We start from the raw sequence: 18,079 nt of genomic DNA on the forward strand, positions 1-18,079 counted from the left end.
TAACAGTTCAAAACGTTGTAAAAAGGGGTCTGCTAACTTCATGCAGCAGACCCACATTTGTGAAATTGGCTCTGTTCTAATGCGAATTTGAAGCGGCTCGTTAGTGCTCGTTAGTGCTTCACATGCGAACGTTAGTGCTGCAAGGAATCCACGTCAAAAAGGTACCAAACCACCTCAAAATTAAACATGGCTTATTGGGACCTGCCAACTTCACGCCGGTAGACAAACAAACGAATCCGTTTGATCTTCTACTTTAATCGACCGGTAAGTATTAGTGCTCGTTAGTACCGCCAATATAAACGTTAGTGCTCAAAGTGTAACAGCTCAAAACGTTGTAAAAAGAGATCTGCTAATTTCATGCAGCAGACGCACATTTGTCAATTTTGCCCTGTCCTAATGCGAATTTAAAGCGGCTCGTTAGTGCTTCACATTCGAACGTTAGTGCTGCAAGGGATCCGCATCAAAAAGGTACCGAAACCACCTCAAAATTAAACGTGGCTTATTGGGACCTGCCAACTTCACGCCGGTAGACCAACAAACGAAATCCGTTTGATTTTCTACTTTAATCGATCTATCAGTATTAGCACAGATCTACACATACACAGATTGCTAACCTTATGCATTTTTTGGGAAACAAATTTAGGTATACTTAAAACCGCCCTCTATTGCGAAGCAGTATAAACATGTACCGTTTAAAACTGTAATATGACGCTTATGTATTTATGCATTAGATGTCGCTGCAAAAAATTTAAAGCGGTAAAGTGTGCATATAATTCAGTTTAATTGTATTTTACCAGGCAAGTTGTGGGGTAGTTTTGATTTATTTGATTCTATATGTTTTTTGGGGTGCTGAATCCGAATCTGAGGTTTGCTAACAAAATTTCATGACGCAACAAACGCAAAAAAATACAAAAAAGTTGAAAAAGATATTTTTTTTAGCAGTTTTGTGCTTACAACTCGAAAACTATCAACTTTTCGAAAATAACCTCCCTATCTTATATCTTATCGGCGTGGTAAAGAGAGTAACGTTAATGATGGCAGAGATATACATAGTTTGTAAGTATGCCTTTGCGGTTAGCAATCTGTCAAGACCTTTAAAGCCGCAAATAGTTTCCGCCAACTTCAAAAAACCTTCACGATTCTTTAAGGACCTGCCCTATGTTCGTGTGTATCTGTGACCACAGGGACCCGCTGTTAATAACTCCCTTACGACGAATGAGTAGCTCCAGTGCTAAATTAAACAATTATGGCTCAACGTACCTCCTATCATATCATACCACTGTAATAATACGAATATTAAGGAATTCGAATTGTGCAAACTTTTGCGCTTTAATTTTGTTTCAGCGACATCTAACGCATAAATCCATAAGCGTCATATTACAGTTTTAAACGGTACATGTTTATACTGCTCCGCAATAGAGGGCGCTTTTAAGTATACCTAAATTTGTTTCCCAAAAAATGCATAAGGTTAGCAATCTGTGTATGTGTAGATCTGTGGTATTAGTGATCGTTAGTGTCGCAAAAAAAAAACGTTAGTGCTCAATGCGCAAGAGCTCAAGCGTGAAATTATGGGTTTGCTAAATTCATGCAGCAAGCCCACATTTATTAAAGTGGTCCTGCCTTAATGCGAATCTGAAGCTCCTCATTAGTGCTCGTTAGGAGTTCACTTCGTCAGTGCTTTTAATGGATCCGTGTCGAAAAGCTACCAAAGAATCTTAAAAATTAACTATAACTTATATAGGTTCTGCCGACGACACAACAACTAGCAAAATTTTTTTCCAAGCCAAAAAAAAGTCGAAGAGAATGGACGAAATATATTTTGGAACTATTTTTAATTTTTTACAGGCTAATAATAAAATGAATTTCTTAAAGCATCGGAGTGAAAAGTAGTAAGTTTTTCTTTTAATAAAAAGTCAAACGAGTACGATAAGGAGATTAAAGTAGAAAATCAAACGGATTCGTTTGTTGGTCTACCGGCGTGAAGTTGGCAGGTTTTGAGGTGGTTTGGTATCTTTTTGACGCGGATCCCTTGCAGCACTAACGTTCGCGTGTTAAGCATTAACGAGCACTAACGAGCCGCTTCAAATTCGCATTAGGACAGAGCCAATTTCACAAATGTGGGTCTGCTGCATGAAGTTAGCAGACCCCTTTTTACAACGTTTTGAGCTGTTACACTTTGAGCACTAACGTTTATATTGGCGGCACTAACGAGCACTCTCGCTGCTAGTTTAACTAGTGTAAAGATTGAATCGATTTTCTCAAATGGGTCTGCGGGCATGAAGTTAGCAGTCCCACAAATATTTTTTAAAAATAGTAAGTTTCCTTTTGTGCACTAACGATTTCTTCAGCGGCACTAACGTGCACTAACGGAGCACTAACGAGATGAGTAAGCAGAACCATGGTCTGTTGTAGTAGGCCTGCCAAGTTCATGGACACGTTACGCCGCTTATTATTCAAAAAGTTTACGTTTGCGACACGAGCAAGCTTATTCCGTGTGAATAAGGGTTATTTATGGCTTTATAGGTTATACGGTTATCATTTCCAATGTCTCCGATGGTTGCAAGGATTTACAAATCTGTGAATTTTTTATGGTGATCTCTCGAAATGCCAATGGAATTGTCGTGTGTGCTGGGGAGTATTCTATACTCCCCAGACCCCCCGCTCAAATTTTTTTCTACAAACCGTTTAGTCTTCAGGACTCGATTGACAGTTGTTGGGGAAGAATTATCAGAATTGAAATTGAACACAGTGCCGGGGGGTCTGAGGGGTACGGAATACCCCCCCCCCCAGGAAAGTAAAACCAATTTTAAAATTATGTTAAAATCAGTGAGGGTTCAAAACCACCCAACAACGAAAGATTTAATAGCCTTTTCCCCATAGCCCTCAGTACTTTTTTTCCCCGACCCTCCGGTGAACCTTTTTTCCACAATACGTTTAGTCTTTAGGACTCCCTTGACAATTGTTGGAAAAGCAGTATCAAATCCTTTTCTGTGCACCGCAGAAAACGTAGTACCGGGGGGTCTGGGGGGTATAATACCCCCCCCCCCCCCCAGCAACGTAAAAGAGTCGATGACCATTTATGTTAAAATCAGTGAGGGTTCAAAACCATCCAACAAAGAAAGATGTAATAACCTTTTCCCGATCACCCTCACACCCTCAGTACTTTCTTATGATCTTGCTTTCGAAATGGCAATCGCATGTTATTAAATCTTTCGTTGTTGGATGGTTTTGAACCCTCACTGATTTTAACATAATTTTGATATTTTCGTGCTCGTTACCTTATACAAACTTTCCAAAATGCGGAAAGGAAAAATCAAAATTTCCAGCCCGTCGGCGTACTCAGGTGATTATGAGACTCCCAACATTGGAAAAATCGAAGACTAAACTTGAAATTCATATTAATTAACCGCGTTTCATTTGAGACTAGACCCAATCTAATCAGACGAGATTTGCTGCAACCCATTTGATTAGCTTCATCGCTCAAAATTCGGCAGCCCAGTTGCATAGAATTGCGAATCAATCGCAAACGGCGATAATGAAACAAACTGCTCGGCATTGCAGCTTTAGCGCTCGTTTTTCGCTTAACTAAAATCGGTTATTAATGAATGAAAAGAACCGAATTCATACAGTATTAATTTTCTCCCGGCGCGGCGTCCAAAGTACGAGGCAGCAATTAGAAAGCGTTCGGCAGCTGGTTTCCTTATCAGCGGATAAATCGGCTCTACAAATTGAAACATTACCGAATATATCCGAACACTTTAATTTGATATCCCGTTTTATGCAACTGATCCCTGTGGTGCGCTCCATTAAAGCTTGAACCTTAATTCCATGGTGGAAGGTTTTTAAGGTTGAAGTATATCCTAAAAATATAGAATTCGAAAGAGTTAGGTGTATCTTGGAATTTATAAATTTCTCTGAGAGCTTACACAACAATTTGGGCGTTTACAAAGGACACAGGCCCGGACGTTTCGTTGATATCCGATGACTTTGCTATTTAGTGGAAAAGTAGGGATACTTTTAGTGGATACAGGAGAAGCTTCATTAATTTCTGAGAACTTTATTGTAAAGGATTTAGTGGAAAAGATTCTTAAGATCATCCCGCGCTGGGAGGGGGTCCTACCCCCAATCCCCCCGGTTCCACATTCTTCCTCAAAATGTTCAGCCCTCAGCACTTTTTAATCGTTTTTTTATAAAAGACCAAGCAATGTTCGGTCTCCTTTATGAAAAAGTATGACAGAGTTCTTAGGGCCCAACATTTAGCGGAAGAATGTAATACCGGGGGGTCTGGGGGGTATCCAGGAAAAGAAAGATTCAATGTTCTTTTCCTTACATGTATCACATGGTCTTCGGGCGCTGGAGGTTATCGCTGACCCCCCGGTTCTACTTTTTTCGCGAAATATTTAATGCTTCTGGTACTAGTATCATAATTTTAGGAATATTTGGTCTCCTTTATGAAAATGTCCTTAGGGCTCAACAAGAATGTAGTAATTACTGATTCCGAATTTCTGAGTAGGCACTTGCGCATATGGAGATTGATTGAAACTCTTTGATAAGTGCGTATAGAACTCTAAATAGCAATGAAAAGAACATCAAAAGCTCTGGTTATGCAGCCCCTATAGAGTTTTCGAGGGATCTAAAGAGTTTTTGGGTGCACATTATATTAATGGCTACGTGACGAGGGAGTGTCAACTTTTTTTAAAGTAGCATTTTTGAGTTTGATGCATACAGAACTTAAGCTGAAAGCTTCAAGTCGTGGGTTTCCTGGAGCACTCCTTATTTCAAAGTTTGAATCGGGAAATCCGTTTATGTTTGAAAACGGAAGCATGAAGTTTGGCGCATGAAACGTGCAGTTGAGGCTTGAAACTCAAAGCCGTGAAGGTGCGTCTACGTGCTGCTTGTCGCATCTCCTCAAAAACGACCATTTTTAGCGATGCTTTTCAGAAAAACCATACGTGGAAGGCATCTCTAGGAGTTTGAGTAGGGAAAACCTCAAACTGCGAATTGCTCGCACACTTTATATTCAAATTGCTTTACTGGGCAATAAAGTAAGAAAAAAACTCAAGGCGAAATGGTTACACATTACAATTACCTTTTCGTGAGACGAACTTGAATTATTTGATTAGCATCGGCGGAATGACGTCACGATCCGTGTGATTTTCTGAGCAGTTTTCGCTTCGCTTATATGTCGGGATTGTTATTGGTATACAATTGGAAACGTCAATTTCAATCGCGCTGAGGTTACAATCTAATTGGACCAAAATACGATATTCGGGGAGCTTTAATATGCCGTCTCAAAGTGCAATGTAATTGTAAATTATCGTTCTATTTTAAGCCCGTGCGTGTGAGTGGAAATAATAACAATCGTAGTTTGTTTTTTTGAAGTCGAGGGGAGACTAGAAAGAATAATTTGTATTTCTCCTCAATGGGCTAAATCTGTTGGTGGTGGTCTTAGTACGGCATTTTCAAAAATCTGTTGAGTTTCTGAGGCGTTTTTTTACCGTTCCTTCTCAGTAGCCAGTGAAGCTTCTTGTACCTTATGTTGACCTCTTTTGTAACATGCTTAGTGGGATCAACATTGCTTTCGGAGTCGGACTCTTATTTCGAAAGCAGATGTACGTAGACTTGGTTTCGTTTAACCGAATCTTGATACGCCTTGTTCCCTCTCGATGGCTTGGGCTGCTGGATAGAATGACGATGTCATCCGCGTACGTGACGAGTATACTTCCTGCAGGTTGTACGTCTCTGGTTACAGGAGATAGTGAGGCGTTCTTGATCTGGGAGTACTCCTCTCCTTGCTGCATACTGAATATTCTGTTCACTAGCGCATCGAGTTACCTACCTGGTGCTGGGCTCTTTCAGCTCCAAGCTCCAAGTCCTCTTCAATCCCAGTCTGGTACTAAAGACTCCATACCACTTCCAGGAAGAGGTAGTACCTGAGAACTACCACCCTCGGGAACGTCAGGAGTCGACCAACTAAAAACTGTTACAGCCGTAGCCTCCTGTTTGTCCTAGACTCTGTTTTATGTATGCAATTTTTTGTGCTCGCTTCGTGCTATTACGTGCTGATAGTAAAAATGTTGTGCCTATCAAATTAATCCGTCAGGGTGGGGTAGGCCTAATTTGGGGATGGTCACGCAATTTCTTTTCACGGATTTTAGTAAGTATCAATACATATATCAACCCTTAAATTTCGTGAATTAAAATGAGACGTACGATCCTCAATTTGAGCTGCAGCACCCATAATGATGATTTTACCCCTAAATTTCTCCTGAATCATAACAAATAGCCGGCGAACCCCAGAAGCAAACTTGAAAGCCTAAAGCAAAGGGCTGGCGATTGCCGAGCGAGCTGAAGGCCAATTCGGCACAAATCCATCGAACCTTGCTTGACTTATTGCATGAAATAGGCTATTTAAACGAATTTTTGGGTAGAGTTAGGGGCACTAAGTGAATATAACTATACGCATGGTCAAATTTGTATAAAAATTGTGCCGATTTCGCCTTCGATTCGCTGGGCATTGGTCTATTGGTGATTTTACCCATCAAGTTCGCTCAAATCACAGCAGATACTCAGCCTAATTCCAGAAGAAAACTTAATGGTCTAAAGTAACGTGCCTACGATTGCCGAGCGAGCCGAAGGCGAGTTCGGCACAAATCCACCAAACCTTGCTTGACTTACTGCATGAACTGGGACTTTTAACTCATTTTTGAGTAGACCCAAGGGAACTAAGTGAATATAACTATACTCATGGTCAAATTTGTATAAAAATTGTGCCGAACTCGCCTTCGATTCGCTCGGCATTGGTCTATTGGTGATTTTACCCATCAAGTTCGCTCAAATCACAGCAGATACTCAGCCTAATCCCAGAAGAAAAATTAATGGTCTCAAGTAACGTGCCTACGATTGCCGAGCGAGCCGAAGGCGAGTTCGGCACAAATCCACCAAACCTGCTTGCTTGACTTATTGCATGACATGGGGTATTTAAACGAATTTTTGGGTAGAGTTAGGGGCACTAAGTGAATATAACTAAACTCATGGTCAAATTTGTATAACAATTGTGCCGAACTCGCCTTCGATTCGCTCGGCATTGGTCTATTGGTGATTTTACCCATCAAGTTCGCTCAAATCATAGCAGATACTCAGCCTAATCCCACAGGAAAACCTAATGGCCTAAGGTAACATGCCTACGATTTCCGAGCGAGTCGAAGGCGTGTTCGGCACAAATCCACCAAATCTTGCTTGACTTATTGCATGAAATGGGGCTTTTAAACTAATTTTTGGGTAGACCCACAGGCACTAAGTAAATATAACTATAGTAGAGGCTGCAGGTCCAATTTAGGGGATGTCGGGCTATTTTTATTCGTAAATCTTATTCAATCGTCTACTGCTCATTACGTTTTATCCATGCTTGCCATACATTTGTCCCGTCCATTCGTCCGCCTGTCAGCAGTTAGTAGCAGCTGTTACTAACTTCATGAAAATTGTCTTTTCATTTTAGGATTCCGTGTTTACTGAAACTAACGTTTTCAAGAGGTGCTACAATACCGAGACCGATTCAATAATTATTGACAATTTTTCAGAAAGTGACGCATTTAAATTATAATGATTCCTAATTAGTCCGTCGGAACTTTTCCGGGGAAATATTAATTAGTAAGGAATTTACATTTTCTCACGGAGAATGTCGAGGTTGATCCGTTTTTTGGAATGGCTATTGTTAGTTAATTGTGTCTCGATACGACTTTGAGTACTTGGTTTATGAGGGATTATCTCTGGATCTACTGCTTAGGTATGTGTGAAGATTTTTTTTACTTTTATCCTTTTACTTACATATCATAATGCTCAATTACTGGCGCATGTGAATTTAGCTCCTTAATTATAAAAATTTCACTTGTAATTAGAGGCCCTCAAAATAGCTCTTGACGCAATAGGACGCTACGTGAAGTTACTCTCGGTCCTATTTTCATTTTTTTTGTTATATGGTCATTTTTTCAGAATAACCATCATGAGACCTCTCCAGTCTAAACGTTTTGTGAAAGAAAATGTTACCGGGGGGTCTGAGGTGTATGGAGGATCCCCCAGCCATACTCCCTAGTAAAGACAATTCGATGGCGGTTTCTGAAAAATCATATTAAAAGCGCATCAAAGAAAAGCTCGATAGCACTTGCCCTTTAACCCTTGGTAGTCTCATGGCGCTTTATTGGAAATGGTAATGGAACTAACGAGTGGAACTGGGGGGAGGGGGGGTGGTTTCAGATCCCCAGGTCCCTCATTATCTGCAGTATTTATTAGAAGAATGGGATACGGTCATTTTTTCTCAATAACCAGACCCCTCCTGGTAAAACGTTTTGTGAAAGAAGATGTTATCTGGGAGTCTGGGGGTTATGAAACCATGCCCCCTATTAAAGTAAAATTCGGTGACGATTTCTGGAAAATCATATTGAAAATGACGAGTAGGGTTAAAAACCACCCAGCAAGGAAAATCGATAACACTTTCCCTATAACCCTCGGTATTATCCTGGTGCCTTATTAGAAATGGCAATGAAACTAACGTGTGTACTGCCTTCAAATTATCCGTCGTATGACTTCTGGTTTCCAGCCTTTTGAATTATATGTGAGAGTTTGGGTTGTCTGGAAGCCTCTTTATCCATACTGGAGCAGCCGCTCTGTTATTTGTTCTGCACTACCCAAAAATTAACATGTCCATTTTTTACATTATATTATATGATAATCATTAGCTCCGTCAGAGTCCCCTTCCATCCCTAAAGTTTTGAGAAAAGAGCAAATGAAAAAATGTCTTAAAATTTGTCCCCCTATGTCCTTATTAAGTCAATTTCACAGAAACTTTTAAACCGTTTTTGAGATATCGCCTTGTAACACTTTGAAAAACTCACCCAGTATAAAAGGTATCGTAAAATGATTAAAAAGAATGCAACTTTAGATCAATGGTTATCTTGAGTGGAAAAGTTTATCTGATTCGCTTGCGTTTAAAAATTATTTAAATAAATTCAAGACTGTAATCTGTGATAACCGCTGGCGGGAAATGGTAACGAAACAGTTTGTGGAAAATTCCACCGGAAAACCAAAGTGACGAGTGCCATTCGCGCAATGCTTAGGTATTCTCTTTGAGCATTCCTCGCTGATAAAGGTGCTGGGATAATCATACTATCGCACATCCGGAATACACATTCCAAGATTATTTATACATGGACAACGTTTTGATAAACTCTAAATTTAAAAATAGAACCGAAAATTGGCCGTACCTTGGGCGCGTTATCGTAATTCGAGATAGCGATGGTATGACCTTATTACTTGCGATCTTATGGCATACAGGGTGTCTCAAATTTAAAGGTCCGCCCTGTAATTACCTCAAACAACGCATAAATTGTGTTAGATAAACATACGTCTGATTTTGCTTCGTTTTCGAGTTATTGTGTTTAGGGTCGCATGTGTCGAAGTGTCTATCAGCACCTTCTAGCTGTCATAACTCGAAAACGAAGCAAGATCGAACGTATGGGGTACTGTATCTGCTATTTCAGGGTGGACCTTTCAATTTGGGACACCTTATATAACAATCTCGCGTCGCGATGTTTGCGATGGCACTCTGAAACGTCTCGACCGATTTTTAAGAATTTTTGTGTAAGAGTATAGGTCGTAATAGTCCAGGAGGCGGCGACATTTTTTGTGCACTCATTTCTACAAAGCTGATATTCTGCCATTTTGTTGTTTTGATAGTACAAGTAAACAAAACGGTAGTCTACCGCGTCGGCGGTGTTGCCTAAATTTGCAACAATGCTCTGAACTGAACTTGTTAATAAATAATATGCACATGCCTCATTTCTACAAGAATGAAACTTTGTACAGTAATTAAGTATACCAAAAAATGAAGTATGGTAATATAGTCTACCGAGCTGGAAGCGTTGCTATCACAAGTCTACCATCCACGCAAGATGCATAAAAAATTATTCCATTGAACTGATGTCATAAGAAACCAAAAAAAAATGGTTCTTGTTAAAAAAGAACATATGAATGCCCGGTTTTCTGTGTTAGTAAATGTCTCTTAAGCCACAGGCAACTATGCAGATTAATAAAAAAAATTGCGCATGAACAACCCAAACTTTGTATTTGCGCAATCCCAATTTTCTTTATTTGAAACTTAATATGTAGGCACTTCGAGTAAAAGTAAAACTAACGGCAATTCAAAAAAAATTGTTTTGCGCATGCGCAATCTTGTTTTTTTTGTTAAGATTTTTAAGCGAAATTTTGTATAGCACCTCGAATAAAAGTAAAACTAACTCCGTTTCAAACAATTTGTTTTACAAGCTATTCCGATCTGGTGGGACAGAATCAACCCCTTAAGGCGCGTTGTAAAAATGATGGATGCGTGAAGATCTCGAGGATCGTTCGGTATTCAGCTGTATCATACCATGGTTGTATCGGATTTTTTTATCAAAAATTCGTTATTCTTTATTCAATTCGAAATGAATATCAGTTTATGACAACTGTGAATAATTTTTTTGTAAAATTTATTCACTGAGGAAAAAGTATTTATAATAAACGACGGCGGAAATAGTTACTGTACGCGATATTTGTTTTCCATGCATTTTAATGAGCGTCCCACTCCGCCTGTGTGAATTCTTTAGAAAATTGTCATGGCTGAACATGATTTTGGTAATTGGAGTTATTGCCGAATTTTGGATAACATAATGAAATATAAAAACATTAGTTATTTTAAATTTCCTATCAAAAACAAACCCCGAATGACGGCAAGGAAAATAAATTGTGGAAATTCTGTTATTGACGTGACGGGCTAGACGATGAAGAATTAAAATATAAAAGCGTTTGTGAATATCACTTTAATTCATGTGATATTTACAAAAACGGCAATCGAAAGTTATTGAGAATCAATTCAGTTCCTTTGCCCTACTCAAAACAAGGTAACCATGTTATTTTTTGTCGTTAAAATGATTAAAACATTTTTTCAAGATTTAAATTACATAGAAGATGGCCCTTCTACCTCATACTGTAATCAAACCTTCAAAGAAACGAGAAGTATTCCACCCCATTCAAACATTTTTGCGAAAACCCCAATTCAATCACAAATTCGACTTTATGTACAGAAATTTTGAAAATGCCATCACCACAAAAATTACCTATGAGATAATATTACATACAAGTTGAAAACCTAAATACAAAAAACGTTCAAATTCATAGACTGAAAACTAAAACATCTAACTTCTCAACAGGTTAGTCAATTAAATTTTTTGCATAGTTATCAAATAACCGGGCTTTTCTTATCAAAAGATCGTATGGAAACTGGTACTTTTGTTCACGATTTTCTATGAACAGTAGCATTAAATGTTGACACAAAATAGCGAATGTCAATGATATTATTCAGTTATGAGTTATCGTGCACACGGTCAGACGAGCAGACAGACGGAGAGACAGACAGCAATACAAAATTATAAACAATCTCGAGGATCGTTAATAATGAGAAATACAACTGAAAATGAACTAATTCGTATATCATTAGATAAAGAAAAAAAATCTTCTTTCGATTGGTGTCATTATAAACCCGCTAAGACCTAAATTATCATGGGGAGCAACGATCTGCAAAAAACCTTTTTCCCATGTTAATTGCCTATGTTCGTTTTTGAAATATTTTTATTTTATGCCCGTGTATATAATAATTTAGAGGTACTTTTAGCAGAGCAGTGCAGCAGCTGCGCTCGGAAAATCGTACCTTCCAGCGTGTCTACCGAGACCTTAGCAACATTACGCGATCGGTAGACAATTTTTTTTGGTTTCGTATGACATCAACTTTTTCCAACAAAAATTTCATCTTTGTAGAAATAAGTTCAATCGAATAATTTTTTATGCATCTTGTGTGGGTGGTAGACTTGTGATAGCCACGCTTCCAGCACGGTAGACTATTACCATACTTCATTTTTAGGTATACTTAATTACTGTACAAATTTTCATTCTTGTAGAAATGAGGCATATACATATTATTTATTAACATGTTCAGAACATTGTTGCAAACTTAGGCAACACCGCCGACGCGGTAGACTACCGTTTTGTTTACTTGTACCTTAGTGTAAAGAATAGAATTACACTATGCTTGTACTATCAAAACAATAAAATGGCAGAATATTAGCTTTGTAGAAATGAGTGCACAAAAAATGTCGCTGCCTCCTGGACTATAAAGTACTTTAGTTCACACCGCTAGGTGATACTATAGTTCGCTGGGTGCGCGGGGTGAGGCCGAAACCGAGCACACGTACCATTCAAGAAAATGATATTTCCCCAATGGGGTGGTTTCTATTCTATTCACAGGGGAGCCCGACCAGACAGCACTTAGGCACACCAAGGGCCCATTATGCCTACCCTCTTTCTTTCTCAACATAGGTTCAGAGTCCGTTCCTCTCAATAAAGGATAGGGCTCTGTTTAGCTTACCTTGCTTACCCTCTCCGATTTCCGATAACTGTCACCAAGGAGATGATGTCTGATCAAGGCGTCATAGTGACAAACCACATGCTCGGTAGTTCGATCTGCCTCGTCACAAACCCTGCACGTGGGTTCTCCTACAAGTCCAATGTTGTGCAGGTGATAGTGCCCCGTAAGGTCATCGGTGATCTTCCAAGTCTGACTTCTATTGCTCAGAAGACCCAAATTTGCCAAGGGGTCCTGTTAAAAAGGACCTAGGCTGTCCGAGTCCGGTTACTTACTGCCACTGAGCCTGGATTTAACTGGTCACCCAGTCTTTAATTCTAGCCCTGACAACGGATGGAGCAATTCCTAGGGGCTAGGATATGCTCGGGCGTGACTAAGACCCCACCACTGCCCTCACGACTAAGCTTGTCCGCTCTTTCGTTGTTTCTTATTCCGTAGTGCAGGTTCTGGACACAGGTCGTGATGGCTAACATCTTTTCCTGAAACACGGTGCTATGCTAACCAAGGGAGAAGCTCTCGGGCTATCACCACGTATACCCATGCCAGTTCCCCTCTTCGTTAGGGACCCGTATTACATCCCTTCTTGCGAAGAGGGGATCGGATCTGAGGGTTTCCTCCCAAATAAGCCCGTGCCCAAGGCTGATTCGATCTACAGCTAAGTGTAAAGGCTCTAGTCCCAGGAGTGCCTCCATGGCCAAAGTTGACGTGGTTTTCTTGGCCCCAGTGACACCCAGACAGGCGAATTTCTGCACTTCTCCTAGCTGCTTCCTGTTGCCCCGCGTATGGCAGGCCACCATACAAGAGTGCACCGTATAGTATTACTGGGTATTAGAGATTACTTCGGGGATTATTACCGTAAAGCCAGAGAGGCTCTAAAGAGAATCTAAGAGCAGCGACCTTCGGGCCCTTTTGCAGAAGAGCCGAGAATATCCCGTCCGGTCATATACTCTTAAGTGGATTGAACGTCTTGACCACCTATCTCAGAGACCCGGGGCAGCCACACTCCAGTCCATCGCCCTTACACCCACCCCTGTAGCTCCTTTTGTGGGTCGGAAGTCACGTAGTAGTAGGAGAGTGTCACCGGCGGTAGACGTATATCGGTCACATGGAATCCTTAGTGTCCCCACTTTTTGCCCCGAGTCTTTCAAAAGGATTTTACGAAGTTTCGAACTTCACGAAGACGAAATCCCGAAGTTCTCCCAAAGTATTTCCGAAAACTTATTACCCTACTTCAAAATCTTCCCGTGATTAACCAAAAATTGCTCAATACCTCCACGCAAAGTATCCGAAATCGCAATTGTTTCTTGAAAGCCATCGAAATAATGACAGGAAAATTTCCTTTGACCGAGATCTCTCCGTAACCGCCCCCCTCCCCCCCTCGCTCCCTCTAGAACTTTTTCGCGGTTTTCTCTTTCCGTAATCCTGATAATTTCTTCTAGAAATCGGATGGAAATCTTGAAATGAGAATCTTGTCTAATAATTTTTAAGCTCTTCTGAAAACCTTTTTGAATTTTCACACACCATCAGCATGCATTCTTCTGTACACGTTGGCAACGTGAACAGCAACGCCGCACCTGAATATTTCAATGATTGTCTGATAAAGTACTCTTAAGAATTATCTAATCGCACGAATAGAGAGTGAACTATGATTGATTTGTGGTTATTACGTGGAGACAGTTCTTCAAGTGTTGTGCGCCACCACTAACTGCAGGCTTGCTGTAAACTGTAGGTAAGATGAGTGTCTTAGTTGTGAATATGAAAAACATATTGTTACTCCACACGTCTATAGCATAAACACGTAATTCCAACGTTTATTGTGCTTTTTTTAAAAATTTTGTTAATACGTTGGTATTACAATATTCCCCAAAAACAGAATTTATGACATACGCGCAAATTAGTATGTTTACATAGTATACGCAATAGATAGGACAGAATAAGTATGTAGGAAACCCTACGAACAGTGCTACATTGTGGTTAGTATACTCATTACACCAATTGCGCAGTACACCAACCACAGTGCAGCACTATTCGTGTGGTTTGCTACATACTTATTCTATTCCATCGATTGCAGATACTATGTAAACATACCTAATTCAGATTACACCAATGACGTGCGCGCAACGTGGGAAAATCCTGCTATAGCGTCAAGTCGTACGTTCATGGAGCGTACGTCAGCAGTATACAATTTTTGCAAAAAGGTTAAAAGATAACTGAATGTGGGTTTGGGTTTCGAAGGGGATGTGGAGTTCAATTGGTGGAGTGGGGGGGAGCCTTTTTCCATTAGGTTTGATGTCAGGGGTTTGATTTTGGTGAAAAGGTAAACGAGGCGTTTCTTTCCAATACCTTTTCCTGATAGTTTTCTAGGTTTTTTTTTACAGAAGGTTAATTTGAGGCTTTCTCCGGAGATTTCAAGTCCTTTTAATGACTATTTGACTATAAAGCGCTCTGGAAAAACATATGGACAGAATTGAGGAATGTTCTAGAGATGACCTAGAAGCTCAATTACGCTGTAAACTAGCCATGCGCCTTGGAGGACAGACACATTTAAGAGACTTTGGAAAACGTTGGGAATGCTTTTCAAAGCTTTTTAGACATTTTCCGAATATTTCTAGGGAGGCGTGCTTAAAATGGCCTAGAAAAAACTGGAAGGGCCTAAACGCTCTTGGAAAGCAATGGGTTGATCCAGAAAACTAGGTCATAGCTTTCTCCACAGAAAGACGAGGTTATGAAGAGCTTTGGAAGAGACTAGAAGTCTCTGGAACGATCGTAAAACGATCATATCGATCTGGTGGAAAATGCGTTTTTGGAACTTTAAATACTAACAAAAACCCTCTTAATTGCGCTCTTTTAAACCCTTTCTAGACTATTGTAGACTTGAATACCTGTATAAATGAGTTAAAAAAACTATGAACGTTCTTTAAGAGTAGCCGAAAAGGTTTCAATTGCAATGTAAACCTGCCCAAACTCTCTTTAGGTGCTCGCCAGAGGTTTGTGTGCCCTTCCACAGTATTTGATCACCCTTTCGGAGCCTTCCCGGGCTCTCTGATTGTTTCCAGAACTGTCTACGCTCGTTTAACTCTGAAAACATCCAGAAAGCTCGGGAAAGCGTCTAAAATTTTCTGGAAATGATTTACAATTCTGTGGAAACAGACTACACGCTCTTGAATGGACCTCTGACTCTAAAAAAGGACGCCTTCGTTTGGTGAGCTGGATCCATATTTCGGTATCCCTAGCTATTGAGCGTTTACTGCTTGCGTCTTTTAATGTATGTTTTTGTAGATCCTTTTGGTTAGGGTCGGGAGAACGTGTGATAGGATTCTTGTGTTAGGTGTTTTCTCGTATTACAGTCACCGCCCGCGGTTGGTTAAACTGGAATGGACGCTCGTGTTTGCTATTCTTGCAGCACCATCCTTGGCCGCTTTTTCTTTTGCTCCTAAAAGGACGCCTTGCTCTAAAGCTTCGGGGTACTTTATAAAGCAATAGTGCAGCTCACAATAACCAGTCAGCAAAAGATTTTCATATATTGGGTTTGGGTGAAATCGGCAATAACGATACGGCAAAAATATGCATATGAATCGATAAATCCTATTTACGGGTGTTCGGGCACTATTTATATAAAATAATAATTCTGCACGTATCCTCCCTAAAGAAACGGTCGTAATGTTTGATGTAATTAGTGTCCAAATATCCCTAAGTAGAATTTATCCATTCGTATGCAATTTATTGCTGTGTTACGTGTTCATACGTGTTTGTGCGGTAAATTCGCCCCTAGAAGATTCATCGAGTACAATACGCCCCCGGCTCCGGAAGATTCGATTGCGCCTCTGAAAATTGGGACAAAGAAAAAACTTGCTCTCGCCATAATAATTTCGAGGGGGAATCTTCCGGGCGGCGAATTTACCGGCGACGAACCTTCTGAAGGTGGTGTGGACGTATTTTCTTGTTGGGTAATATTACGAGGGCGACTTTACTGGACAGAATCTTTGGGACGAATCTTCCTACAATCAAAAGTCACATTAAGGCACTTGTAATATAATATACAGGGTGTTACAAGGCGATATTCGAACACGGCATTTTTCTGAAAATTTTCTGACTTAATATGGAAGACTAATTTTGTTTTTGCTAGTGTTCAAAGACTTCCAAAAACGCCTTTTTCCACCAGATCGATATGATCGTTTTACGATGGTTCCAGAGATTTTTCGTCTCTTCCAAACCTCTTCTTTCCGTGGAAAATGCTATTCCTATGAGCTTTCTGGACCATTTCATTGCTTTACAATTAAGAGCGTTCAGGCCCTCCCAGTTTTTCCTAGGCCATTTTAAGCACGTCTGCCCTAGGAATATTCGAAAATGTCTAAAAAGCTATGAAAAGGATCCACAGCGTCTTCCAAAGTCTCTTAAATGCGTCTGTTCTCCAAGGCGCATGGCTAGTTTACACGTTTACAGCGTAATTGAAGAATTTTTAAAGGTCACATCTAGACCTTTGCTCAATTCTGTCCATAGGTTTATATAGCCCCTTTCCAGAACGCTTTATAGTCAGATAGCCCTAGAAAGGACTTGAAATCTCCGCAGTAAGCCTAAAATAAGTCTCTGGAAAAAACCTAGAAAACTGGTCACATAGGCCACATGGCCGTACCCTTTCCCTTCGCAGAAACTGTCGTGCCATCTGCGGTGACTTGAATCAAATTCATCTCTTGGAATACGTTGCTTGTGATAGCAGTGTACATCGTTGCCCTACTGTCGGCGTACCAATTTGCTTTGTCCTTTTTAGCGCATTTCCACAAAAATAAAAAAAAATTATCAAAGTCCTCGTTTGAGATCGAAGGGACTTCAGCGCATTTTTGTGTGGCAGATCAGTATTCTATTAGCCACTTTCGACTCAACCGTCAATAACAGATCTTGTCGAAGGCTACTACATTCACTAACCGCTTCCCACTTTCCGCGTGCACCCGCAATTCGCTTTTAATGTTTTGACTCCACCATCAGTAAGATCGTGTCGGGGGCTACCACATTCCCTTTGACGGTACCCACTTCCGACGTTCGGTTCACCCGCAATTCGCGTTTGAAGATTTGACTCCACCATCAGGAAGATCGTGTCGGGGGCTACCACATTCCCTTTGACGGTACCCACTTCCGACGTCCCGTTCACCCGCAATTCGCGTTTGAAGATTTGACTCCACCATCAGGAAGACTCCACCATCAGTGAGATCGTGTCGGGGGCTACCACATTCCCTTTGACGGTACCCCCTTCCGACGTCCCGTTCACCCGCAATTCGCGTTTGAAGATTTGACTCCACCATCAGCTGATCGTGTCGGGGACTACCACATTCTCTTTGACGGTACCCACTTCCGACGTCCCGTTCAGCCGCAATTCGCGATTGAAGATTTGACTCCACTATCAGGAAGATCGTGTCGGGGGCTACCACATTCCCTTTGGCGTCGCGGTTGAAGATTTGACTACACCATCAGTAAGATCGTGTCGCAGGCTACCACATTCCCTTTGACGGTACCCACTTCCGACGTCCCGTTCACTCGCAATTCACTTCTATTGGCGGCACGAGAAAGAGAGACAGCGATTCGAGATTTACGAAACGTTAAACCGCGTGAGTTCGCAACGGAAGGTAAAAGGCG

At 40.7% G+C, this 18,079-nt stretch overlaps 1 protein-coding gene across 4 annotated transcripts in view; it reads left to right on the top strand.

The window, feature by feature from the left end:
* LOC116181465 (proton-coupled amino acid transporter-like protein pathetic) overlaps positions 1-18,079 on the top strand; it is a 66,546-nt gene that overhangs the window by 32,671 nt on the left and 15,796 nt on the right. Inside the window, exon 1 of one of the 4 annotated variants that reach the window (XM_031501851.1) lies at positions 14,157-14,180. The exons of the other annotated variants lie outside the window; for them this stretch is intronic. The gene's annotated coding sequence lies outside the window, so the exon portion shown is untranslated. Of the gene's footprint in view, positions 1-14,156; positions 14,181-18,079 lie in introns of those variants that run through there. 4 annotated transcript variants of the gene reach the window in all.

This window comes from Photinus pyralis, unplaced genomic scaffold (genome assembly GCF_008802855.1).
Source record: "Photinus pyralis isolate 1611_PpyrPB1 unplaced genomic scaffold, Ppyr1.3 Ppyr1.4_LG9, whole genome shotgun sequence".
Lineage (NCBI taxonomy): Eukaryota > Metazoa > Arthropoda > Insecta > Coleoptera > Lampyridae > Photinus > Photinus pyralis.